Here is a 26,205-nt window from a genome sequence, read left to right on the forward strand (position 1 = left end):
ACTAAGACAAAAAAGAAACCAGAAGAATCAGATGGCCTCTCTAAGGCCGGCCAATTGAGACCCTCTGCACGAGGTGGGACTCGAACCCACGATCCCGTGACCAGACGCGAGGTGGGACTCGAACCCACGATCTCGCAACAAAACACGAGGTGGGACTCGAACCCACGATCCCGTGACCAGACGCGAGGTGGGACTCGAACCCACGATCTCGCAACAAAACACGAGGTGGGACTCGAACCCACGATCCCGTGACCAGACGCGAGGTGGGACTCGAACCCACGATCTCGCAACAAAACACGAGGTGGGACTCGAACCCACGATCTCGCAACAAAACACGAGGTGGGACTCGAACCCACGATCTCGCAACTGGGCACGAGGTGGGACTCTAACCCACGATCTCGCAACCCCAAATGGTCTCTTGGCCTTCAAAGGGGTCCACCAGGCGTCCCTGATCCTCCCCTGTTCCTCCTGGGACGTCTCCCAGGGCGAACGGACGGTGGACACCTGGACACGTCTATCCTTATCCACCCCGCACTCCCTCTCGGAGCGCGGTCTCACTGAGCATCCGCAAAACTGAAACTGCGATCGCACCAGACTTAGAAACAGAACACAGACATTAGAACACAGACATCAGAACACAGACATCAGACCAAAGCAGAACAAAGAATCTTACCTCTAAGTGGGTCTAGGACCTCTGGGTGGTCGCGCTGTTTCCCGGCCAACGCACCAAATGAAAGATCCTCGAGGGGAGACCCTCACTCAGACACTTAAGTCCCGGGACAGCCGCGTACCCAAGAAGACACTGAGACCATACATAAAATGTAGAAGGCAAGATTTAATAAGGCAGCAACATGAAAGCACACAGACCAGAGCTCTGGGGTCGAAATAAAGCAGCAACATGGAAGCACACAGAGCTCTGGGGTCGAAACTCATACACCTTAGCACAGGGTAGAGGAGTCTCGACGACGACTCAAATTTTTCACAAGCTTTTAAAGGAAAAAACCACAAACTGGGAGGGGGAATGGGGAGGGAATAGGGGAAGTTTAACAACCACAAATTTACTCAACCAAAGAGTCATATCCTGTGTTTGGCAATACATCTGGCCTGTTGAAACATTCTGTGGTTGTTCCAGAAAATGTTTTTCTCAAGTATGTTTTCCAGATGGGAGGGGGTGGGCTCCGAGGTGAAAGTTCATGTTCTCACAAGAGGCCAGTAATTTTTTATTCTTCAAAACTTCAGTGTCAACATTATTTAAAAGAAAAATTAAGCAGTACTATTTCTCTAGAACTAAGCACCTTTCAATTATTACAAATCAAAAAGTGAAAAGAATCGAAACATAAGTAATCATTTTTAAAAAGTTTGTTTTGAGATAAGGTCTAACTAGGTACTCCAGCCTTTCCTGAAACTCATTATGTAGACCAGACTGGCTTTGAACTCACAGAGATCTGCCTGCCTCTGCCTCCTGAGTGCTAGAATTAAGGGCATGGACTACCAAGCCCAATATTGTTTAAATTTTATACGTATTTAATATAGGCATATTTTGTAGTGCAACTCACTGCTTTCCATTGTAATATTTTTATTAGTATTGTCCTTTTTGGCTTTTCCATTGTAATACCATTTCATTATAGGAGAAAAAAGAGAGCTGACAAGCGTAAGTGCTACCATTAAAATCTGTGCTGAGCATTGGTTTTTTTGTTTGTTTGTTTTGTTTTTTGTTTGTTTGTTTTTTTTGTTTGTTTGTTTGTTTTGAGACAGGGTTTCTCTGTGTAGCCCTGGCTGTCCTGGAACTCACTTTGTAGACCAGGCTGGCCTCAAACTCAGAAATCCGCCTGCCCCTGCCTCCCGAGTGCTGGGATTAAAGGCGTGTGCCACCACGCCCGGCTATGCTGAGCATTGTTAAAAGTCTTTTAGTGAATGGTCAGGGTTAGTAAGATATATTATTTACCTCTTCATTAATTAAAGATATTGCAGTCAGGGAGTGGTGGCTCAAGCCTTTAATCCCAGCACTTGGGAGACAAAGTCAGGTGGCTCTGAATTCAAGGCCAGCCTGGTCTACAGAGTGAGTTCCAGGACAGCCAAGGTTACACAAAGGTGAAAGAAAGGAAGAAAGAAAGAAAGAAAGAAAGAAAGAGAGAGAAAGAAAGAAAGAGAAAGAAGGAGGGAGGGAGGGAGGGAGAGAGAGAGAGAGAGAACAAGAGAGAGAAGAGATATAATTTGCAAATATAATTCTAGTGGGTAATTTTGTGAATTGTGTCATGTATATTTAGTTATATGACCAAGGGTCATCAATAAGATATAAAACAGAAGCTGCCTAGATAGCTCAGCAGGTAAAGGCATCTGCCACCAAGCCCAGTGACCTGAGTTCTATTCCTGAAACCCACATAGTAAAAGAAGACAGTGTCTCAGGTCTCAGGTTGTCCCATGACATCCATACCTTTGGTAGCATGTGTATACGCACATATATATTCAAATACACAAATAAAAAAATTCCAAAGTACAAAATAGTTTCATCATTTGATAGATTCTTTAATTTTATCTTTACTTATGCACATGTGTGTATCTCTGTGTGTGGGTATATGAACATGACATGAGTGTGGGTGTCTGAGGATGGCAGAATCTTGTTTTAATAATGTCACTTCAGAGGACCCACTAAGGACCACCAGGCCACACGCATGCTACTCTGTGTACTCTGACTCTGAGATTCTACATGTTTTTGACTCCTCTCTCCTCAGCATCATTAGGTCACAATTCTTCTAAACAACTGGACATGATTTTGAACTAGAGGAGGGCTAAGGAAGGAAATGTAAACGCTCCACCCTTAAAAGGAAATGTAGCCCTCAGAAAGAACGAACTACTTATTTGAACTAAAAAGGGTTGCTGGACATAATTGTTTTCCCTTCTTATTATGGAGCAAGGCAGGAGCATGGAAGTAAAAGGAGGTCCATCTAAGAAAATTTAAAAAAGCAGTAATTTCTTTGCATATTAGAATTACAATGTGGGTAAGTTTCTGAGCCACTATACACAAACGTGAGTGAGCCTGGATCCAAGTTAAGGCATCATATGACTCTCAGCACAGAGGAGACTTAGCTGCTCCAGAGGGGGAAAGAGGAGGGAATAAAAGACAAAGGCAGGGAATAGAGGATGAGGAAGAAGGAGAAGGGGACAGGGAGAGGGGGAAGGAGTATTTGTACCAGGGAGTTGGGGGGACAGGATAATGCAGAACTGCTTCTAGATGGAGAGAAGATAGATGTGGCCCATAGGAAAATGGAAATTTATAAAGGCAAAAGGGGAACCCCAATGTTAGGATGAGGTGTTATTTTTTTCTTTTTCTTTTTTTCTTTCTTTTTACTTTTCATTTTTTTTTGTCACTTTTTAAAAATTCACTTTACATCCTTATCGCTGCCCTACCTCTCCCAGTCTCCCCTCACACTGTCCCTCCTCCCTCCCCTTCGCCTCTGAGAGGGCAGAGCCCCCACCCCAACCCTGGACATCCCCTCCACCCTAGCACATGAAGTCACTGCAGAGCTAGGCACATCCTCTCCCACTGAGGCCAGACAAGGCAACCCAGTTAGGGGAACATATTCCACAGACTAGCAACAACTTTAGGGATACTCCCGCCCACTCCGTTGTTGGAAGGAGGTGTTTAATTGGTCATGTTAATTAGGTGAGCCAAAGGGGGCTTTTGATTGTTGGACTTCAATACTTTGATAAGTATTTGAAAGGTCCTACTCCTTGTAGGAGCTGGACCTTTCTCCCTCAGAGGAGGAAGTAGCCAAATAAGGGAATAAACCTTGGTTGCTTGCTTTAGGAATGTAATCTAATGGATTTTAGTGAGGCAGAGAAAACAAGGGAAAGGGCTGCCAGAGCCATGTTTGCCATGCTCAGGCCTGCTAGAGTCCTTTTACTGGGTGTGTCCCTGTGCACATTTGTGTGCATACATGTAGAACCTAGGGACAGCCTCTGTGTCTTTCCTTAGGCACTCACTACCCAAGAACTCACCAAATTTGAGCCATAGGGCATGTCTGCCTCTACCAACCATGGCACCGACCCATGCAGCTGTATATTTTCACATGGGTTCAGAGACACTCGCTCTGGTCTTGCAAGCACTTTACTAAGTTAGACTCTGCCATACACATTTTTACCAGGTTATTGTTCCTGCTTTTCTCCTCCTGATGTTAATACTCTTTCTCAATTTGCATATATTGCTTCCCTTTTGAAATTAACTGTGGTCCCCACTGTATTGACCAAGGAGAGTTCACACACGGTATCTGCTGTGCATTCTGGAAATGGCTGGTGTAAAGCATATGCAAGAGTCAGTGAAATTAAGAAAGGATTCATTTCTTTGTCATCACAAGAAAATGCCTACCCTGCCGTTCTGTGTTCCCTTCAGCTTCGCTTTTCCTTCCTCTGGTTTAAATGCACTCACGATTAGAACCGTACAAAGCCACGGAACTGTGATCATTCCACTGTGATCATTCCACTGGGGCCATTCCCCTCCAGGGAATACAGACCGTTTAATAAGCCCGTCCAGCATCTAATAACAAAGGAGACACACGTGACAGATCATGGTAATGATTTTGTGTCTTTATAGAAAGATGAAAGAAAAGCCTGACCTTGAATAATAATAATCACTTTGTTATTCAGAGATCTTAACTGGCATCTCATGAATTTTAATGTGCCATCCATTTTCTCACAACTTCTCCCCACAGTGCTCTGTGAGCCTTCACAGGGCCTCATTATGTTCTCTCCTACTTTCCTACAAGGAGGAAACCAGAAGACTTTAGAGTGTTGTCTTTTTGGTGGGTTGGCCATTAAACTAACTGGTCCACGTTGGCATCTAATAACCTAAAGCCATCGCAGGGTGCACCGATAGGTTTTGTACTTGTTCTGCCTTAATATATTTTGTTTGATTTTTAAAAGTTTATTACAAAAAAAAAATACCTGAAACATCCTTGGTCATAAGTCTGTGCCTTTTTACAGAAATCATAAGTAGTGTTCCTGACAGTACAAGACTTTGCTTGGTCTTATCGAGTTCAGGAGCAGATATGGTCTCTGTCCATTATTCTTCTTTAGTGGGCATAATTCATTCTAAAATTCAGCCTTGCATTATATATAAGCAGCGTAATCTCAAAAATTACATAAAAGTCAACGAGATTTTTGGCTACTTACGGACATGTACTGATTTCCATGTATCTTTGTATTCAATGAAGTATCTTAGTCAAGAATTTCCAAGCAGAAAGTCCTTCTAAGAATTTGTTTCATATTAAGAGTTATCTTTTGAGTTGGGTGTAGTGGTGCACACCTTTAAGCCCATCATTTCAGAACCAGAGATAACAGGATCTCTGTGAGTTGCAGGCCAGTCTGGTCTACATAGTAAATTTCAGGATAGCCAGGGCTACATATTAAGACCCTGTCTTTAAAACATAAAATAAAATAAAATAAAATAAAATAAAATAAAGCAAAACAGTTATCTTTTGCAGGAAACAATTGAGCAACTGTCACAGGTTGCAGGTGGGTAAAAGTGATTGACTTCAAAGAGGTAGAGTTAGGGTTTTACTGCTCTACACAGACACCATGACCAAGATAACTCTTAGAAGGACAACATTTAATTGGGGCTGGCTTACAGGTTCGGAGGTTCAGTCCATTATCATCAAGGTGGGAGCATGGCAGCTTCCAGGCACACATGGGCTGGAGGAGCTGAGAGTTCCACCTCTTGTTCTGAAGGCAGCTAGGAGAAGACTGGCTTCCAGGCAGCTAGAGTGAGGGTCTTAAAGCCAATGACCACAATGACACACTTCCTCTAACAAGGCCACATCTATTCCAACAAGGCCACACCTCCAAGTAGTGCACTCCCTGGGCCAAGCATATGCAAACCATCACAGAGGAGATGCCACAACATGGAACTATTTGCTTGATTTGTTGATTGTGGTGGTGGGTGGATGCCACATCTATTTGTCAGAGAATTAAACATTGAAAACTGGTGAATTTTATTACATGTAAATTATACCTCAATTAAGCCAACCAAAGAAGATCCCATGATGATAATAAATGTTCCTAATAGAGAAAAACTGGCAGGCAACAAGTTCTGTTAACAGCAGGCTGGCATGCCTGTTACATAGTGATGACACCAAGAAAAGTATAGGGCTAGAAGAGGATTAGAAATGATTTTGCATTCCAGTCCCTTCAACATCGGTTGATTGCTTTTAGAAACACAGCCAGCCACCAAAAAGAAGGCTCAGGCTTACTTTTGAGGTTTAAAAAAATAAGAGAGAGAGAAAAAAACATCTCCCCCTTTTTCTCGCCTTACTCTGCTTTTTTTTATTCTCACCTCAAAGCTGATTTAACAGAAAAAGAGCTGAGTAGTTTGCATGGCTGGATGAATGTTCCTGGTGCCACTGAGGTCTCTTCTCAAACCTCCTCAAAAAAAAAAAAAAAGAGCTTTTTAAAATATGATTCCTTAGACAGCATCTGCCTGTCCCCTCCTTTAAATTTTTGCTCAAATAGTTGATTATCATCTCATAGTATTTTTTTAGTTGACATTTATTTAAACTCTTTTGTAGGAGGGGCAAGTCAGTAAGGGAGGCCCTAGTGTAATGCTTGCCTAATATTTAAAAAGCCCTGGGTTTAGTCCCTAGCAGGAAAGGAAGGAAGAGCAGACATAAGAAAAAGAAGCTGGGGCTGGAGAGATGGCTCAGCGGTTAAGGGCACTGACTGCTCTTCTGAAGGTCTTGAGTTCAAATCCCAGCAACCACATGGTGGCTCACAACCACCTGTAATGAGATCTGACCCCCTCTTCTGATGTGTCTGAAGACAGCTACAGTGTACTTACATATAATAAATAAATAAATCTTTAAGAGAGAGAGAGAGAGAGAGAGAGAGAGAGAGAGAGAGAGAGAGAGAGAGAGAAAAGAAAAAGAAGCTGGCCGGGCGTGGTGGCGCATGCCTTTAATCCCAGCACTTGGGAGGCAGAGGCAGGTGGATTTCTGAGTTCGAGGCCAGCCTGGTCTACAGAGTGAGTTCCAGGACAGCCAGAGCTATACAGAGAAACCCTGTCTCGAAAAAAAAAAAAAAGAAAGAAAGAAAAAAGAAGAAGAAGAAGAAGCAGCAGCAGCAGCAGCAGCTGGCAATGTGGCTCAGTGGGTAAGAGCATTTCCTATATTAAGCATGAGGACCTGAGCTTGAATCCCTAGAACCTGTAGAAAAAGTTAGTCACAGCTATGCAGCCATTACCTGTTACCCCAGAACTAGGGAAGATGGACACAGGGAGGTCTCAGGAGCTTACACACACACACACACACACACACACACACACACACAAATAAAATGTAAAAGGAAGGAAGAGAAACACAAAAAGAGAAAGGAGAAAAGACTATGTTTGGGTGAAGGAGGAAACTTAGTTCTTTGGAAATTCAGTTGGGTCAGTGGATGATGTTTTGCTGGGGCAAACATGTGAGGGAGTGTTTTTGCCTGAAGTGCAGACATGTGAATGAATGTTTCACTGAAGCGGACGTAGATGAAAGGATGCTCTGCGAACGCAAGCACGTGAAAGGAGGTGTGATGAAGAATTCTTCACTAACAACGCGTACTATGGGTCCATCTTACATGTGTTGTTGAGCTCCATTTGTCACAACTCCATAGAGAGAAATGTACCAAAAAAAAAAACTTCTGGTGGTGTTCTGTGGCTTCTTGCTGCTTCCTCCAACTCAGACTGATTGACAAAGTGATGTCAGGTGATACAGGCTCACATGGAGTTTTGCTAAAACAGACTCACGTGCTGAGGCAAGGCAAGACCCATGGAGAACAGGTGATATTTGGAGGGAGCATGAATAGGACTCAACAGACTGCGAGAGGGCTTTACTTGTAGAGCTAGCTCTGCGACATTTCTTGGTCTTGTGGATTTGCCGATCTTCACTTCTTGAGAGAGGCACAGCAGAGAACTTCTCCTGGTGTCCTTGTTGGTTCTGGTTCCTCTACGGACTCATCATGCTGATTCAGCTGAGGCTTGCTGTTCTTGCTAGGTCTTGCCACCACTGCTGCTCTCCTGACACTACTGAACCGGACTGCTGGTATATCCATCCATGAAGTGTTTGTGAGTGGATCGAGCTGCTGCTACTGACCTGTGAACTGAATTGCTGATTCCTAACACAGGTGGGATTTGCTCCAAAGAACCATTTCTAAGCAGATCCACTTCCACCCTGTGTCCTAATAACCTTTTCCCCCACTACCCTGGTGAGTGGTGGGCTATAAGGGAGGTTAAAGCATTTAAGAACCGTCGTTAAAAGAAGGTCTTTGAAAGATCTAAGTCAACACTTGGGAATAAGTCCATCTATTTTATCCACTGTACTGAGTCTTGTCATTAGTCAGCTTTACAGTGCTATAGCAAAGCACCTGATGTAAACAACTTATAAAGAAAAAGGTTATTGTGATCTTTCCAGGTTTCTTTGAAAGAAGATTAATTTTCATAGTCATCCAGGATGCCTTTAATCCCAGCATTTGGGAAGCAGAGGCAGACAGTCAGGTGACCGTGAGTTCAAGGCCAGCCTGGTCTAAAAGGTAAGTTTCAGGACACACAGGACTACATAGAAAGACCCTGCCTCAAAAAGACATTCACTTTAAATACTTGGGATTAGATCCAGATCTTCATGTGTAGCAGGTAAGCTCCCTACTATCTAGCCCAGAAAAAAAGAAAGTGATTTTGGATCAGAGCTTTGGCTCTTCTCTTTTATGGTTGTCACAGGGAGAGATGAGATGGCCGCTTATTTGTGTGTAATTTGTATACAGTCCATAAACGTACACATTGTTACAGATTTTTGTTTGGGTTTTTTTTTTTGTTTTTTGTTTTTTGTTTTTTGGTTTTTCGAGACAGGGTTTCTCTGTGCAGTCCTGGCTGTCCTGGAACTCACTCTGTAGACCAGGCTGGCCTTGAGCTCAGAAATCCACCTGCCTCTGCCACCCAAGTACTGGGATTACAGGCATGCGCCACCACTGCTCCGCATTACAGCTTTTTTTAAAAAGTGTTTTTGAAAGCTGGGTGTGGTGGTGCACGCCTTTAATCCCAGCACTCGGGAGGCAGAGGCAGGTGGATTTCTGAGCTCGAGGCCAGCCTGGTCTACAGAGTGAGTTCCAGGACAGCCAGGACTATACAGAGAAACCCTGTCTCAAAAAACAAAAAAAACAAAAAACAAAAAACAAAAAAAGTGTTTTTGAGACACAGTTTCTATGTGTAGTTATCCCTGGCTGTCCTGAAACTTGCTCTGTAGACCAGGCTGGTCTCAAACTCAAAGATCCACCTGCTTCTGCCTCCTGAGTTCTGGGATCAAAGCTTGTGCCACCACGCTTAGCTCACAACGTTATATCTTGCTTGTTTGCTTGCTTACAACACTATAATTTCACAACTCTCAGTGGAGCTCTTACAGTTTTCAGGTAGTGTGCTAAGTTGTTTCTGGGGATGGACACCAGGCAATGCAAACCTGGTGTTTGTCTTCTTGGAACTTTAAGGTTATAGGTTAGCATCTACTGTAAGGATCGGATGTGGGGATCCGCCCTCACATTCACCGTTACAAGTTGGCACTGACATCCTGTGTTCTAAGTGGTAAACAAATAATCTGCGCATGTGCCAAGGGTAGTTCTCCACTCCATGTGCTCTGCCTTCCCCGTGATGACAACTCGGCCGATGGGCTGCAGCCAATCAGGGAGTGACACGTCCTAGGCGGAGGATAATTCTCCTTAAAAGGGATGGGGTTTCGCCATTCTCTCTCTTGCTCTCTTGCTCCTGAAGATGTAAGCAATAAAGCTTTTGCCGCAGAAGATTCCGGTTTGTTGCGTTCTTCCTGGCCGGTCGCGAGAATGCGTGTAAGAATCGGGTCCCAAACACGTTATAAACAAACACAAGTACAGCCAGACATGGTGGCACACACCTTTAATCCAAGCACTCGGGAGGCAGAGGGGAATGAATCTTTGTGAGCTCAAGACTCCACTCATGTAGTCAACAACAAAATAGAGAGGGGCTGTGGGGGGAGGCAATGAAAGAAAAAAGAGTGGGAGAGTGTTAGTTTTTTTGTCAATTTGACACAAGCTATAGTCATCTAAGAGGTAGATAGCTCAGGTGAGAAAACGCCTCATAAGATCAGGCTGTAGATAGGACTGCAGAGCATTTTCTTAATTAATGACTGATTGGGGAGAGCCAAGATCACTCGGGGGCAGAGGGGTGCTACTGCTGGGCTGGTGAAAGCAGGCTGAGCAAGCCATGAGGAGCAAGCCAGTAAGCAGCACCCTCCCTGGCCTTTGCGTCAGCCCCTGCCTCCGGGTTCCTGCCCCGCTTGAGTTCCTGTCCTGACGTCCTTCCATGTTAAACTATGATATGAAGGTAAGCCAAGGAAACTCTTTCCTCTCTAAGTAACTTTGATCATGGTGTTTCATCACAGCAATAAAAACCCTAGGAACTCAATAGAACTAAGGCAGCGAACTAGTATATGGCTTGATTACATGTAAGGCACTGAGTTCTATTCCCAGCACCCCCAAAACAAATGTAATAACTAAAGGTACTATATATACATCCTCTGTTTTGTTTGAGAAAGATCTACTTTGTAGCCCAGGCTAGTATTGAACTTTTCCTCAAACATAGGCATTCAAGACCAGTCCTGGCAAAACAGCAAGACTCCTAGCTACAAAAAAAAGGAAAAAAGAAAAAGTTGGTACTTTATGGTTATCTAAGTAGCAGAATTATTATTTAACAGAGTGAGGACCTGGACCTGGGCTAGCTTCATACACATGTATGTAACCTAAACACATGTATGCCAAAAATAATAAAAACAAATGTGATTTTAAAACATTATTAAAGGATTTGACTTCAGTCCCTATCTGGAAACCTGGTGCTATTTACTTACAAATTAAAAATACAAGCGAATCATATCTCCTGGAAACCAAACCTGCTTGGATGTTATACCTCAAGTCACTTGAACAATGCTGTGGGTTGTGTATGCTGTACTTGTTTTTAATTCTAAGCCATCTATCATTTTAGAAGGACCATTCTCCCAAGTATGCTCTTCTTAAAACCAGTGAAGTTTATTTAGTATTGTGCAGGGTAAAGAATTTTAATGCACTCTAGGACAGCCAAGGATGCACGGAGAAACCCTGTATTGAAGAAAACAAAAACAACAACAACAAATCGGCTCCGTTTAGCAGCACTGAGTTAATACTAAACCACGAGTGTCTCAGTCTGGGTTTCTATTTCTGCAAAACATCATGACCAAGAAGCACTTGGGGAGGAAAGGATTTATTCAGCTTACACTTCCATACTGCTGTTCATCACCAAGGAAGTCAGGACTGGAACTCAAGTAGGTCAGAAAGCAGGAGCTGATGCAGAGGCCATGGAGGGATGTTCTTTACTGGCTTGCTTCCCTTGGCTTGCTCAGCCTGCTCTCTTATAGAACCAAGACTACCAGCCCAGAGGTGGTCCCACCCACAAGGGGCCTTTCCCTCTTGATCACTAATTGAGAAAATGCCTTACAGTTGGACCTCATGGAGGCATTTCCTCAACTGAAGCTCCTTTCTCTGTGATAACTCCAGCTGTGTGAAGTTGACACAAAACTAGCCAGTACAACAAGACTTCTTATTTTTAAAGCCACCTCAAACTCACTCTTAGTCCAGACAAATCTTCAGCTTCCCATCCCCTTGCCTCAGTTTCCCAAGTAGCTGGGATAACAGGCTTGGGCCACTTGGATGGGCCCTGTTCCTCCCTTCCTCTTCCCCACTTGCTACTTGCTTCCAGTCCCTCTTTTTCTTTTTTCTTTTCTTTTCTTTTCTTTCTTTTTTTTTTTTTTTTTTTTGGTCTTTCGAGACAGGGTTTCTCTGTATAGCTCTGGCTGTCCTGGAGCTCACTCTGTAGACCAGGCTGGCCTCGAACTCAGAAATCCACCTGCCTCTGCCTCCCAAGTGCTGGGATTAAAGGCATGTGCCACCACGCCCGGCTCCCTCTTTTTCTTAACAAAACAAGTAAATCAAACTTTATAGAAAAATTTGTTTATTTTTATTTTATGTGTATGGTGCATGTTTGTGTGTACACCACTTGCATGCCTGGGGTCTACAGAGGTTGGAAGAGGGCGTTGGATCTCCTGGTGCTGGAATTACAGATAGTTGTGAGCTGCCATATTGGTGCTGTGAACCTAACCCAGGTCCTCTAGAAGAGCAGCCAATGCTCTTACTACTGAGCCACTGTTCCAGCCCCCAGTCAAACAAAAGTTTTTGTTTGGTTTTTTTTTTGAGACAGAATCTCAATCTCTCTTTCTCTCTCTCTCTCTCTCTCTCTCTCTTGTAGTTGTCTCTCTTGGAACTCATGATGCAGACCAGGTAGGCCTCAAATTCACAGAGATCTGCTCCTCTCTGCTGGGATTAAAGTCCTGAGCCACCATACCTGGCCTATCAAACAAATTTTAACAATCTTTTGGTGGGTTTTTTTTAAACAGTGTTTTTCTGTGTAGCCCTAGTTGTCATGGAACTCTCTGTAAACCAGGCTGGCCTCAAAACCACAGAGAACTGACTCTGCCTGCCTCTACTTCCTGATTGCTGGGATTAAAGGTCTGGCAACAAAATTATTTTAAAGAGAGGGGCAGAGAGAGAGAAACAGACAGACAGAGACAGACAGAGAGACAGAGAGAGACAGAGAGACAGACAGAGACAGAGAGACAGACAGAGACAGACAGAGACAGACAGAGAGAGAGACAGAGAGAGACCCTGTATACTATGGCTGCATGTATGGAGGTTGTAGGGTCTCTTTTATTTCTGCAGCTATGCTCCAGGCTTGCTGGTTTTTGAACTTCTGGGCAGTTTTCCTTTCTCTGCTTCCCATCTTAGCACGGGAGTACTGGGTTATAGATAGCACCACATCTGGATTTTTATGTGGGTTCCAGAGGTTGAACTCTAGCCATCAGGTTTTTGTATCCGTTGCTTTTCTGGCTGAGCCATCTCCTAGGCTCCTCACCTACTTCTACTCTTATTCTCCCTCTCTCTTTCCCTTCCCCCACCTTTTTCTTGTTTTGAAACAGGGTCTCAGGTAGCCCAGGCTGGCCTAAACATCACTGTGAACTGAAGGGTCACTCTTACCCCTCCCCCCCAAACACACCCCCAACCAGAGCCTGAGATTACAAGCTCATACCACACCACACCTAGTTTCCAACTTCTTTCCTTCGAGTATCTCATTGTGTAGCCCAGGCTGGCCTCGAATTCAAGCTCCTTCTGCCTCAGTCTTCTGAGTCCTGGGGTGACCAGTGTGCCCACTACACACAGTCTCAAAACTCGAGACTGCAGCACCGTGTCTGTGAACTTCTTTTTCTAAGCTTTGTTCGTGACAATGTTTGGAAAGAATTCAAGTATGTGTTTCCAGGGGCAAGTCATCTTAACACACTGTGGGGGTAGGCTGCATCCTGTAACCCGGCAGAGTGAAGTAGGTTTTTATCACCAGGCACTTAAAAGAATGCCACAATAAGAATGCTTAACTGATGTTAACACATCCGGCTTTTGGGCTGTGATGTTCAAAGCCACTCACGTTAGATCCTTTGCAGTGATTTTTACTTTGTCCAGAAGCTTTGAAGGTCCTTTTGTGTCTGGCATTGTGAAGCTCCTAAAACAGGGGACTTTGTTATCTTTATTCCAAATTCTGAGTGCCTTTCCTTCTGGAAATTAGCAGCCTGCAGTCATACTGGGTTTCTTTGTTGTTGTTATTGTTGTTTGTTTGTTTAAATTGTTCCTTTGATTTTTCCTTGGTATTCAAACTTGCTTTCTATTGCAGTGATAAAACACACCAATAGTAATAAATAAATAAATAAATAAATACATTTATATATTGTGTGTATGTTTATCTGCACCTACTATACGTTAAAGTCTTCTTAAAGGTGTATACAAATTTATTTTGAAGCTGTTCAAGAAGTTTCTTACTCTATTTTAATTTCCCTACTGTCTAAGTTAGGGTTTTACTGCTGTGAACAGATGCCATGACCAAGGCAACTCTTATACTGACAACATTTAATTGGGTCCAGCTTACAGGTTCAGAGGTTTAGTCCATTATCACCAAGGCAAGAGCATGGCAGCATCCAGGCAGGCATGGTGCAGGAGGAGCTGAGGGTTCTACATCTTCATTTGAAGGCTGCTAGCAGAATACTGGCTTTCAGGCAGCTAGGATGAGGGTCTTAAAGCCTACACCCAGAGTGACATACCTACTCCAACAAGGCCACACCTACTTCAACAGGGTCATACCTTCTAATAGTGCCACTCCCTGGGCCTAGCATATACAAACCATCACACCTACTATGATTAAATTGTGTCTGCCAAATTCCATATGTGAAAAAGTTATTTGAAAATGATAGCTGAGAGACAGAACTGTTGGCAGGTGGCTCTCTCTCTCTCTCTCTCTCTCTCTCTCTCTCTCTCTCTCTCTCCCCCCCCCTCTTTGTTGATTTTCAAGACAGGGTTTCTCTCTGTGTAGTCCTGGATGTCCTGGAACTCACTCTGTAGACCAGGCTGGCCTCAAAAATCAGAGATCCACCTGCCTCTGCCTCCAGAGTGCATGTACAGATGCTAAAAGTTCTTACCTAGTGTACACACAGCTTCAGGTTTGTCCCCAGCACCACATAAGCTGGGCGTGGTGACATAGACCTGTGACAACAGCACTCAGGAGATGGAGACCAGAGGATCAGAAGTTCAAGGCTATCCTTGGCTTCTTATTGAGTTTGAGGTTAGCCTGGGATACATTAGGCCTTGTTGGTTTGTTCGTTCGTTCATTCGTTCATTCGTTTGTTTTTTATTTAAATAGGAAACTAGGCACAAGTGTGATTCCAGCTCTTTTATTTTTTATTTTTTTTCTTCAAAGATTTATTTATTTATTTATTATATGTAAGTACACTGTAGCTGTCCTCAGATACTCCAGAAGAGGGCATCAGATTTCGTTATGGATGGTTGTGAGCCACCATGTGGTTGCTGGGATTTGAACTCGGGACCTTTAGAAGAGCATTTGGCACTCTTAACCACTGAGCCATCTCGCCAGCCCGTGATTCCAGCTCTTGTGAGACCGAGACAGAAATATCATGAGTTCAAGGCCATTCTCAGCTACATAGTGAGTTTTGAGGCCAGCTGGGCAACATGTGACTGTTTAAAACAACAACAACAAAAATTCTAGAGCATGAGGTAGCAACCCTGTGTTCTAGATAATTCTTTCAACATTGGACAAACAAATAAAACACCATCCTACCTATAGAGAACATCTGGTATGAGAAAATGACACAATATGGTTTTTCACACATATATTTTAAGCTTATTAACTTAAGTAAGCTTAGTAATATTCAGTAACAACCAAAAGATGGGTTCTTTAATATTTTTATCTCATCCTTCTTAGTTTTGGGGGAGCATTATTCAGCAATGTTCTTTATAAATTGGAAAAGAGAACATCCTTTACCCTCACTGACCGAAAGGAAATAATTGAAACTTTTTCATTTTAAAAGCAATTGTATCAATTCTAGTCTAAGTTTGATGATGTGGCATTTATCAGACAACTGCCTTTATTGTAGATGGGGCAGCATTTTTAAAAGAAACTGTTCTTGGTGAATACTTTGATCTTCAGAATAGACAAGCCACTTTGATGGTTGAATATTTATCTGATTAATGTGATGGAGCCAAGGCAATTAGGACAATAGGAAAGAATTAATATGTTTCTTCCTTAGCCAATTCACAAAGCCGACAACGACTCCTATGCATGGTAGCCAAACCAAAAATCATAATGAATATAACATTTTTAAGGGGAAAAATGCTGTAGACTTTATTCAGAACCCATATTTTATTTAAACAAATTAGTTATTTGGAAGCAGAGCTAGAACCTATTTAAATGATTTTAATTTTTTAAAAAGGTGTATTTATTTATTTTATGTATATGAGTACACTGTAGCTGTACAGATGGTTGTGAGCCTTCATGTGGTTGCTGGGAATTGAACTCAGGACCTCTGCTCGCTTGGTCTCTGCTCGCTCCAGCCCAAAGATTTATTTATTATTATATGTAACTACACTGTAGCTGTCTTCAGACACACCCTAAGAGAGGGTCAGATCTCATTACGGATGGATATGAGCCACCATGTGGTTGCTGAGATTTGAACTCAGGACCTTTGGAAGAGCAGTCAGTGCTCTTACCCGCTGAGCCATCTCACCAGCCCCTGATTTTTTTAAAGTTTGTTTATTGAGTTAGTTAGGTGTGTGTGTACCAAAACAAGATGTCCCTGTAGACGTCAGAGGTCAAGTTTCAGGAGGTGGCCTTCTACTGTGTGGGTGCTGAGAATCAAATCATCAGGCTTGGTAGCAAGTTTCCTTACCCATGTCCCATCAAGTTTAATCTCACTGGTATACCCAAAGAGGGATTTTTAGTATCAATTTAATCCTGAGAGTTAACAGAAAGAGGGATACTCGGGGGAAAAGATAAAACTCACCCAGGTGTGGATGTGGGCTTCTCGAGGGACTGCCACGTGTTGCTTATCATTTGCCAGGCATGTACATGTTCACGTGTGTGCACAGGTGCATGTGGAGGCTAGGTTGGTTTCCGGTGTCTCCAATAAGTCTCCACCTTGTTTTCTAGGCAGGGCCTCTCACTGAGCCTGGTGCTTGACCATTCAACGAAGCTGTTTGGCCCAGGAGGGCCTGGGATCCGCCTGTCTCGGTCTCATTTAGCACTGGGATTACAGGTGTGTGCCAGCCTACCCGGCTTTTTATCTGGGTACTAGGGTTCCAAAGTTGGACACCCATCCCTTCCCGGTAGGCACTTCCCTACCTGAGACATTTCCTCAGCCCCTGTTTGTGTTTGTGTTTGTTTATTGAGATACAGACTCGCTAGGAAGCTTTGGCAGGCCTGGAAACTTGCTATGTAGACTGGATGGCCTCAAATGGAGAACTTTCTCCTTCTGTCTCCCAACTGTTGGGATCAAAGGCACATGCCGCGATGCCCAGCCACTGGCTTCTATCTGAGACAGGCTTTTCCTTTGTAGGCCAAGGTAGTTTCCAGCTCGCGATCCTCCCACCTCAGCTGTTCATACCCTGAGCTTACAGACGTGTGCCATCATGACTGCATTCAAAAGTCAATCAAGCCGGGCAGTGGTGGCGCTTGCCTTTAATCCCAGCATTTGGGAGACAGAGGCAGGTGGATTTCTGAGTTTGAGGCTAGCATGGTCTACAAAGTAAGTTCCAGGACAGCCAGCATGGCTATACAGAGAAACCCTGTCTTGAAAAACCAACAAAAATAAAAAATAATAAAAAAATAAAAAAGTCAATCAAAATGATGAGGCTCACATTAGGAATTTAAATAATCGCTGTAAAGCCAACAAAATGGCTTATCCAATATGGGGCTTGCTACCAATTCTGATGACCTGAGTTCAATTCCAGGGACCAGCTGTATCGTGAGCAAAAGGAGAGAACTGACTTCTGCAAGTTGTCCTCCGACATCCACAAAAGTGCTATGGCATGTGTACACACACACACACACACACACACACACACGTGTGTGCGCGTATAATAATTTTTTATTGTCTCTCTAAGAGCCAGGTGTGGTTTGCATGCCTGTAATTCCTGAGTTTAGGAGATTAAGGCAGAGTATTGCAAACTAAACACCACTGAGGGCTACATGGAGAAAAGCCTGACTCCGAAGCGAGGTTGGTATACAGTCCCTTCATGATTAGAACACCTCTAACTGACTAGAAATCCTGGTGATGAACACAGGAAGGGCTGAGCTTCATTGGGTTCACAGTCTACAAGTCTGACACTTCCACAGACGCTACCCATTTCTCTCAGTCCTCACAAGAGGCCTCTGAGGAAGCTGCTAGGTGCATCACAGCTGGACATATAAGAACTAGTAATGCCAAAACGGCTCAACTGGGCTTCAGGGCAGTTCCCGCCATCTCGGAATCACTGAATGCAGAACAGAGAGATATTCCAAGCTAGAGATCTGTTAAGTCTCATTCATATATATCTGGCAACTCACACGGAGAAGAAGTTGCTAGAAGAATGTGATGACCATACAGAATTCACGGGAAGGACACCCCCCACCCTCCCAAGCCCCCCCCCCCGAGATTCTTAGATTCCCAACATCTACTGTTTGCCCCTTGGCTCTGGAAATGAGTTACTATGAGTGAATGTTTAATTAAATTGACTTTGCCCAACTTAGGTCAGAGAAGACACAGGGGTCCCTGATAGCTATCTCAGGATATTGTGTCCACTAAATTAAAGCTTCATACCATGTGAGTGAGCAAGGCTCTGGGTTTGGGGGAGGGTTATTTTCAGGGCTTGGGCTTGAACTCTGGACCTTGTCTGTGCTAGGCAAGTACTCTACCACTGAGCTATTCTGTGGCTCAATGTGTACATGTATAAAATAGGAATAAGTATAATCTCTCTGTGTTTTATTTTTGTTTGTTTGTTTGTTTGTTTGTTTTGAAACAGAGGCTCGCTGTGTAACTCAGACTGAATTCCAACTCGTTTCGAATTCTTCTTGCCTTAGGCTTTGAGTTCAACATTTGAGATTGTGGGCTTGAGCCACCAATGTAATTTAAAAGAATTTTACAAGCAGTGAGATGGCTCAGCAGGTAAAAGTGCTTTGCCACCAAGCCTGATAGCCTGAGTTTGATCACTACAACTCACTTGGTAGGAGGAGAGAACTGACTCTGGAAAACTGTCTGACCTCCATGTACATGGCTCCCTTGCACACGCACACACGTGAGCGCACAAACACATACACACTTGAATATACATAAATAAGTGTAATAAAATTAGAATTTAATTTTACCATGTTAATTTGTTTTGTTGTTGTTTTAGACAGAGCCTCATGTATCCCAGGCTGGGCCCAAACTTGCTATTATTGTAGGCAAGGACAGTGCCAGTTGAGGTGAAGTGCCCACATTACAAAGGGGAGGGGTCTGTTTTCAGGGCTGTTTCCTCTGTCAGGGGTCTGGATGAAACCACTGACCAGGCTGCGGAGCTCCAACAACCCTAGGTGCTGTTCTGTGGCCTCTCTCAGGGGCAGTGGAAGGAGATACGCTCAAGTGATTTCTGCCAAGCTAAGCAGATGGCGCTGTGCTCTGCCGTGGCTGCCAGAAGCTAGAACCCACTACGGGCTTAGGGCTCTATACAACACTTTACACTCTGCTCTTAGGCTCACGCTCACGAGGGTGGGGTGGCAGGGGTGAATAGAATAGTAAGAAAGTGTACAGGTGTACAGAAGCCAGGTGGTGGTGGTGCATGCCTTTAATCCCAGCACTTGGAAGGTAGAGGCAGGCAGATTTCTGAGTTTGAGGCCAGCCTGGTCTACAAAGTGAGTTCCAGGACAACCAGGGCTACACAGAGAAACCCTATCTCGGAAAAAAAAAAAAAAAAGTGTGCAGGAGCAAAGAGAAGGGCATTTGGAGAGTAAATGAGGGGGAACCAATGGAGGAAGGGGGAAGGAAGGAAAAAGGAGAGGCACGGTAGGTAATTTTAAAGTGCAACTGGAGGAAAAGGTTAAAGAGGATGTTTAAAGGTGACGCACACACAGTTTTTGGAGGTATGTTTTCACATACCCTAGGCTAGCATCGTAACCAGTCAAGCATGAGGATGGCCTTGACCCTTCTGACCCCCCTGACTTTATCCCCCAAAGTGCTGGGCATGTAGTCATGCCTTGCTTGTTACAACCTTTCTGCTATGCTAGGGATGGAGCCCAGGGCTTCATGCATGCTAGGCAAGCATTTTACTAATTGACCCCCAGCCCCAGCCCTTGGGTTTTCTTTCTAAGGGAAGGGTGAAGAAAAGGTTATATTCTCAAGCATTGTTGTTTATAAGATGTGACTCTTTGCATTATAAAAAGCAGTCTTATAAAGCTGCTGGCAGGGGTGGTGTCTAAGGCTCTGAGTCTAAGGCCAGCCTGGTTTACCGTAAAAGTTCCAGGACAGCCAGGGCTACACAGAGAAACCCTATCTTGAAAATCAAACCAACCAAACAAAAGTCGTCCATTCACGTGGTCAATGACCTAAGCTGAAACCTCAGTCATTACACAGGGATTAGTTTGCATGAGAAGGTGTTTGAGGAAGGTAGGGAGGCAGCAGAGAGAACTAGGATGGAGACAACAGCTGGCAACCTCATCCCATTAACACGATAAAAGGCTAGGTTCTTGTCCACGTAGCTAGAACCGTAAGGATGTTTTTGTGGTTGTTGAATGTCCTTTTCTGTGTCCATGCTGATTTTCCTTATTGCCTTGTTTCCCCAAGACAACCAAGTGACCTCGCCTGAGGATTGTTGTTACTCTGTGAAAACTGTTTATCTTTGGTAAGGGAACGCTCTGAGACCAGCTGTGGGCTGCCAACTACAGGGTATCAGGGCCATTTTTTTTCTCTTTTCTTTATTTGTGTGTGTCCGTGTGTGTAGGTGAGCACACATGCCTGTGAAAGCCAATGGTTGATATGTCATGTTTTTCCAGTCTCTCATGCTTTGTTATTTTGTTGTTGTTGTTTATTTGCACAGAATTCTATTACACAGAATCTCACGTAGCTCATACTGGCCTGGAACTCACAGTGTGGCTCAGAATGGCCTTGACTTTCTGATCCTGCTTGTCCTTCCTGAGAACTGGGGTGATAGAGCTACACCACCCCACCATTTTTCAAGGAATACTTGGGATAGGGCCTGCAGCTTGATGTAAACTAGGCAAGCACTCTACCAACAGCTTGAATTCCATCACCTTATTTGTTTAAAGATTTTATTTACTTTTATTGTATGTGTCTCAGTATCTATGCACCATGTGTGTGCAGTGCACCTGAAGGCCAGAATGGGGAGTCAGACCCCCTGAAACTGGAGTTAGGTATAGTTGTGAGCTGCCATTTGGGAATTAAACCTCGGTTCTCTGGAAGAGCAGCAAGAACTCTTACCCACTGAGTCATCTCTCCAGACCTGGCCACTTTGTTACAGTTACGTTTCAGGGTTGTTTGGTTGTTTTTGTTATTTTGTTTTGTTTTTGAGACAGGAATTCACTGTGTAGCCTTGGATAGCCTTGAATTCACTATGTAAGCCAGGCTGGCCTCACACTCTCAGAGATCCACCTGCCTTTGCCTCCTTAGCTGCCACTATATTCTTTGAGGCAGGGTCACTGGCCACTGAAGTTTCCAGATCTGCATGCAGGAGCGCCTGGATATTGCATTTAATGAAGACTTTACCAACAGAGCTATCTCCCCACCCCCAGGGCCATTCCCCCTCCACTTTCTCAGTCAGGTCCTAGGCTTGGAATTGTACAAAACCCAGGTGACAACGTATAACTAAATGTGGAAGAAGGAGGCTCTCCCTGTTTCTCTACAGTTGTTGAGCAACTCCTTAAGTTGCTGCTTCAGGAATGCTCTTGGCCTAATGGCAACACCCTTTCTACAATAGGGGCAGAGGTGAGAGGGAGCTACTGCCCTCCAGTGGCTCCTATGGTAACTACATCAGGGACTGCATTGCTCAGGCAGGGCCATCAGGAAAGACCAGGGTAGAACAGAGCAGAGGAAAGTAGATTTGACTAGCGAAAGAACTAGTAAGATTTCAGGCATTACTGCAAATGTGACCTAATAAACTCAGCTCTGTAAAGGACAGAAAAATTATAGATTATATGAGCTGTAGGTTTTCAATAATTACATACTTCCTTTATAGCCAGAGAAGGTATATGCAAAGTGTAAGTATTCATATTGCACTAACAGGAATCACAAAAGCTAGACACACTGGATAAGTAAGCCAGATGTGGTGTGTCACACTTGCAATCTCAGTGCTTACAAGGTGGAGGCAGGGGCATAGGGAATTCATGGATAGCCCTGGCTACATGGTGAATTTGAAGCCAACCTGAGCTACAATGAAACCCTGTCTCAAAAAGCAACCTGGGGCCAGAGGGATTGCTTGATGGTTAAGAATACTTGTCACATTGCAGAGGACCTAGATTCAGTTCCTAGCACCCACATGACACTAACAGCCATATGTAGCCCTGGTTCCAGGGGATCCAATGTCCCCTTAGGTCTCCATAGGTACTGCATCTGTGCAGTGTATAGACATACACACAGGCAAAACACTCCAGAAAATGAAATAAACTAATCTCTTGGCTGTTTAAAAAACAAGCAATCAAAAACTAGATGAGGTTACAAAAAATTAATCAATGTTATATAAAATTTAAAATTTTAAATTTAAATTGTGGGAGGATGTTAAAAAATTGAAATCTACGCCAAAGATAATAGTGCAACTGCTATGGCAAAAAAAAAATGGAAGTGCTTCAAAAATTAAGCATATGGTACAATATTGATAAAGCATTTCCACTCAAAAGTGCCTACTGACCACAATTGAGGTCAGGGACCTGACTAAATAATTATATCATTTTTGATGGTAACAACCAAAATGTAGGAACAACCCAAATGTCTACTGAGAGATGAATGGGTACAGAAAGTTTGTAAATACATACAACAGACATTATTCAGCTTATAAAAGAAGATTAAAAGGACATTGTCATTCATGGTACAACGTGAATGAGTCTCCTAGCCAGGACGAGCCAGTCACGTCATGGAGACAGAGAGTGGAACAGTCATGGCCAAAGAGAGCGAGCGAATGGTTCCTGTTTGCCAGGTACAGAAAATAGATTTGGTTTTGTTGTTTTGGTTTGGTTTTGTTCTGGAGATGGAACCTAGGTTTTTCTGCTTGGTAGCAATCACTGTGTCACCGAGTTGAACTCCCAACCAGAAATTGTGCTAGCATTCTAGAGCTAGGTGATTGTGATGGCTTTATGAGTTGTTAATGTTAAATGAATTCATCTTTTTTACAAAACCTCATTTGGACACATTGAAAACTAATCCCTGCATTCCTTTTGTTATGCAACTTTGTACATGTGCGTGTGTGTGTGTGTGTGTGTGCACGCGCGCACACACACACACACACAAATGCATTCCTTTCTTTTTTTTTAAAGATCTATTTATTTATTTTATGTATATGAGTACACTGTCGCTGTCTTCACACACACCAGAAGAAGGCATCAGATCCCATTACAGATGGTTGTGTGGTTATGTGTGGTTGCTGGGAATTGAACTCAGGACCTCTAGAAGAGCAGTCAGCGCTCTTAACTTCTGAGCCATCTCTCTAGCCCATACACAAATACTTTTCTAGATTACCAGGCTGGCTTCAAACTCACAGAAATCCTCCTGCCTCTCCCTCCTAAGTGCTGGGATTTAAAGCTACCACACTCAGACCATAACTCGGGGTTTTATTACTTTGCCTTAATCATGGACTAAATATATTTTTCTTGATAAAATTATTTTAAACTAATAAACTTGAAAGCCTTAAAGGCCATTAGACTGAGCACTTTGGATGGGGAGACATTGAGGCAGGAGGATCTCAGGATTGAGGCCAGTCTAAGATACTGTGTATATACCAAGTTCCAAACCATTCTGAGTTACAAATAGAAACTGACCGTGTGTGTGTGTGTGTGTGTGTGTGTGTGTGTGTGTGTGTATGTGTGTGTGTGTGTGTGTGTGTGTATCAGGGCTGGGGGGAGTTAGGGGATTTGACTCATGGTAAAAAAAAAAAAAAAAAAAAAAAAAAAACCTTGCCTGGATATGCAAGGTCCTGGGTTTGATCCCTAGCACCATGAAAACAAGAAACAATTCGAAAGTTTCAATCATGAAAGTGTGAGGTTATACAACAAAAGGAATGCAGGGATGAGTTTTCCATGTGTCCAGTGTTTTACAAAAAGGAAAATGCTTTTACAACACTTCAATATATTAAATTTCTGCATATAGAGCCAGACTACAAAATTAGGACTCAACCAAAATTAAAGATGAAATGGAAAATATTTGTAAAGGTTTCACACCTACCTGAAAATAGATGATTCTGAGGCCTAGAGTGACTGTTTCTGAGCTGGGCAGGGTAGGTGTGGCTGAAATCACAGCACTTGGGAGGGAAGAACAGAACAATCAGAAGTTTGAGACCAGCCTTGGCTGCCTAAGACCTTGTTAACCCCTCAAAGAAGTTGTATTTATAAAACATGCATATTATGTGAGTCTTTTTAGTATTAATATAGAAATAAATGATGCCATGTCTACAAATGATACATAGTATTAATAATATTAAAGTAATAAAAACCAAGGTCATTATAAAAGCATCTCTAAAATGCTCAGTTTCTTCCTATGGCAGTTTCAGGATCTGCATCATCTGCCCCTACCCCCACTCCCACATAGCTGCGCTCAATGGTGTCTTAGCATCCTAAATAGGTCAGAGCTTGTTCTCACTTTGCTGCATGAGGATCCTACTGCAGGGAGATGAAATAACAGCTGAAGTGACACCTCAGCTGTCACCTCCCCCTGGGAAGCATGACTTCTTCCCAGGCCTGACAAACACCTCACCTTTGGTTTCTCAGAACCCGTGGGTGCACAGCTCTGCATCAACAAAAGAAGGAAAAGAAAATCAGATTCTAGTATTTCCATGGGAGCCGACCAGCTTGCCCAAAAGACTACTCTGTTTGGAAAAGCTTTTAAAGACCTGCTCTATACCACAAAGTCATGAGCTGCCTGGCTCCCGATAGCCTGCGACCTGCATCTGTTCATTATACGTGGTCCCAACACAATACTCATCTCATGGAAAGAAACAGAATATGAATGGAAATGGGAGTGTGCTTCTGTTTATTTCTTATTCAAAGAGTCCCAGCATCAGAAAACACTTTTCTGACCTCAGCATCCTGTTATTCCAGCTTAGCACACTTCACCTTTGTGAAGTCACCCTTCACTGTGTTTGTTCCTCTTCCTTAGTGACTTATTACCCACTCTCCGGATGCTCCACCTGACCAAGGGATCAAGGCTGTTTTCTCTGTATGAAGTAAGACTGTTAAAAATTCCTACGGCTCCGTTTTTTTTTTTTTTTTTTTCTGGGAGGGGGGCTATAAAGAGTATATGCAAATCAGTTAGCACAATGTCTAATATTAGGAAGTGACAAGTGAATGTGTTAAAAACAATGACAGGCCAGTCAGGCACAGTCATTTGCAGAGATGCTATTGCCCCCGTGGAGACAGGAATACAAAAGAGGGAGTTTGCAGCATGATGCTTTGAGTCATCTCAAAGGGCACACTTGCAGCCTTAGGAACCCATTCTCCTGCTGTCACACTCCAGTGATGTTCTGTCTTTCCTGATTCAGCCACTCATCCCCTGTCACAGCACTAACCCACACAGGGAAAGAAAAGGAGAGAGGGAGGGAGGGAGGGAGGGAGGGAGGGAGAGAGAGAGAGAATAAAAGATGAATCAACATACGAATGAAAACTCTGTCCCTATTTGGAAAAGTTTGTCCTTGAAGCTTTTCTCTAAATAGTTATCTCTTAAGTTCTTAGCATTTTAGAATCTTTAAACACTATCCTGGCATCTTCTCCTGATATTTGGTATTAAGACACCAGTGCTAAAACATAATCAGTTCTGCCCAGCATGCAGAAAAGAGAAGGGTCAAGAGTTCTGAGTCCAGGGCAGGAAGAAAAGCAGGGCTGTGTGATTCAGAGCAAAGGGGAAACAATAACTCAGAAGCCTTGGCTAGCGGCCAAGGCTGCTTAGTGATAATCCAGATGGACTCCGGGCTCCCACAACTGCTTATCCCACCCGCTTCTAACCCTCTTCACTCAGCACATTTTTTTCCCTTGTTAAAGGCCACTCTTCTTGAAAATGGGATCTTTACCTTCTTTAAACTTACAGGAGTTCCTGGAAGTTTCCTAGTTAACCTTTGGAGGGAAAAGTATCTAGATTGCAACAATGTGGCCTTTCTAACCCTTGGCATCTGTTCAAATCTCCTTAGGGTAACTGAGAGGATCACATAGATGCAGGGATGTGTATAGATGCAGGGATGTGTAGCCACTGTAGGTTCAACAAAGGAGTGATATTTGAGCTATAGAGTCTAAACAAAGAAAGGAGGTATTATGTAAAAAGACACAAAGTTACTACATTTGGCAGTGGTGAGGAGAGGTGAGATAAGGTCTTACTCTGTAGCCCAGGCTGGTCTGGAACTCATTATGTAGCCCAAACTAGCCATCCTCCTGCCTCAGCTTCCAGAGTACAGTGATTACACGTGAAAGCCACCTTGCACATCTGGCTTTTGAATTATTTCAATTTAAGATGAAACAAGGAGAGTAACAACACTGATCCAGACATTCTATGGCCCTTTTCTCAATCCTGAGATGCATTCGAATGC

The 26,205-nt window shown here is 43.4% G+C and overlaps 1 long non-coding RNA gene across 2 annotated transcripts in view; it reads right to left on the reverse strand.

The window, feature by feature from the left end:
• Window positions 1–3,459: 3,459 nt before the first annotated feature.
• Window positions 3,460–26,205, reverse strand: part of Gm33742 — a 49,992-nt gene continuing 27,246 nt past the window's right edge. For both annotated transcript variants that reach the window (XR_001780285.2, XR_001780286.1), the window contains exons 4-5: window positions 23,859–23,934; window positions 3,460–6,414 (exon numbers count right to left, since the gene is read on the reverse strand). This is a non-coding gene — a long non-coding RNA (predicted gene, 33742). The remainder of the gene's footprint in view (window positions 6,415–23,858; window positions 23,935–26,205) is intronic.

The sequence above is a fragment of the Mus musculus genome, chromosome 11 (assembly GCF_000001635.26).
Source record: "Mus musculus strain C57BL/6J chromosome 11, GRCm38.p6 C57BL/6J".
Classification (NCBI taxonomy): Eukaryota; Metazoa; Chordata; class Mammalia; order Rodentia; family Muridae; genus Mus; species Mus musculus.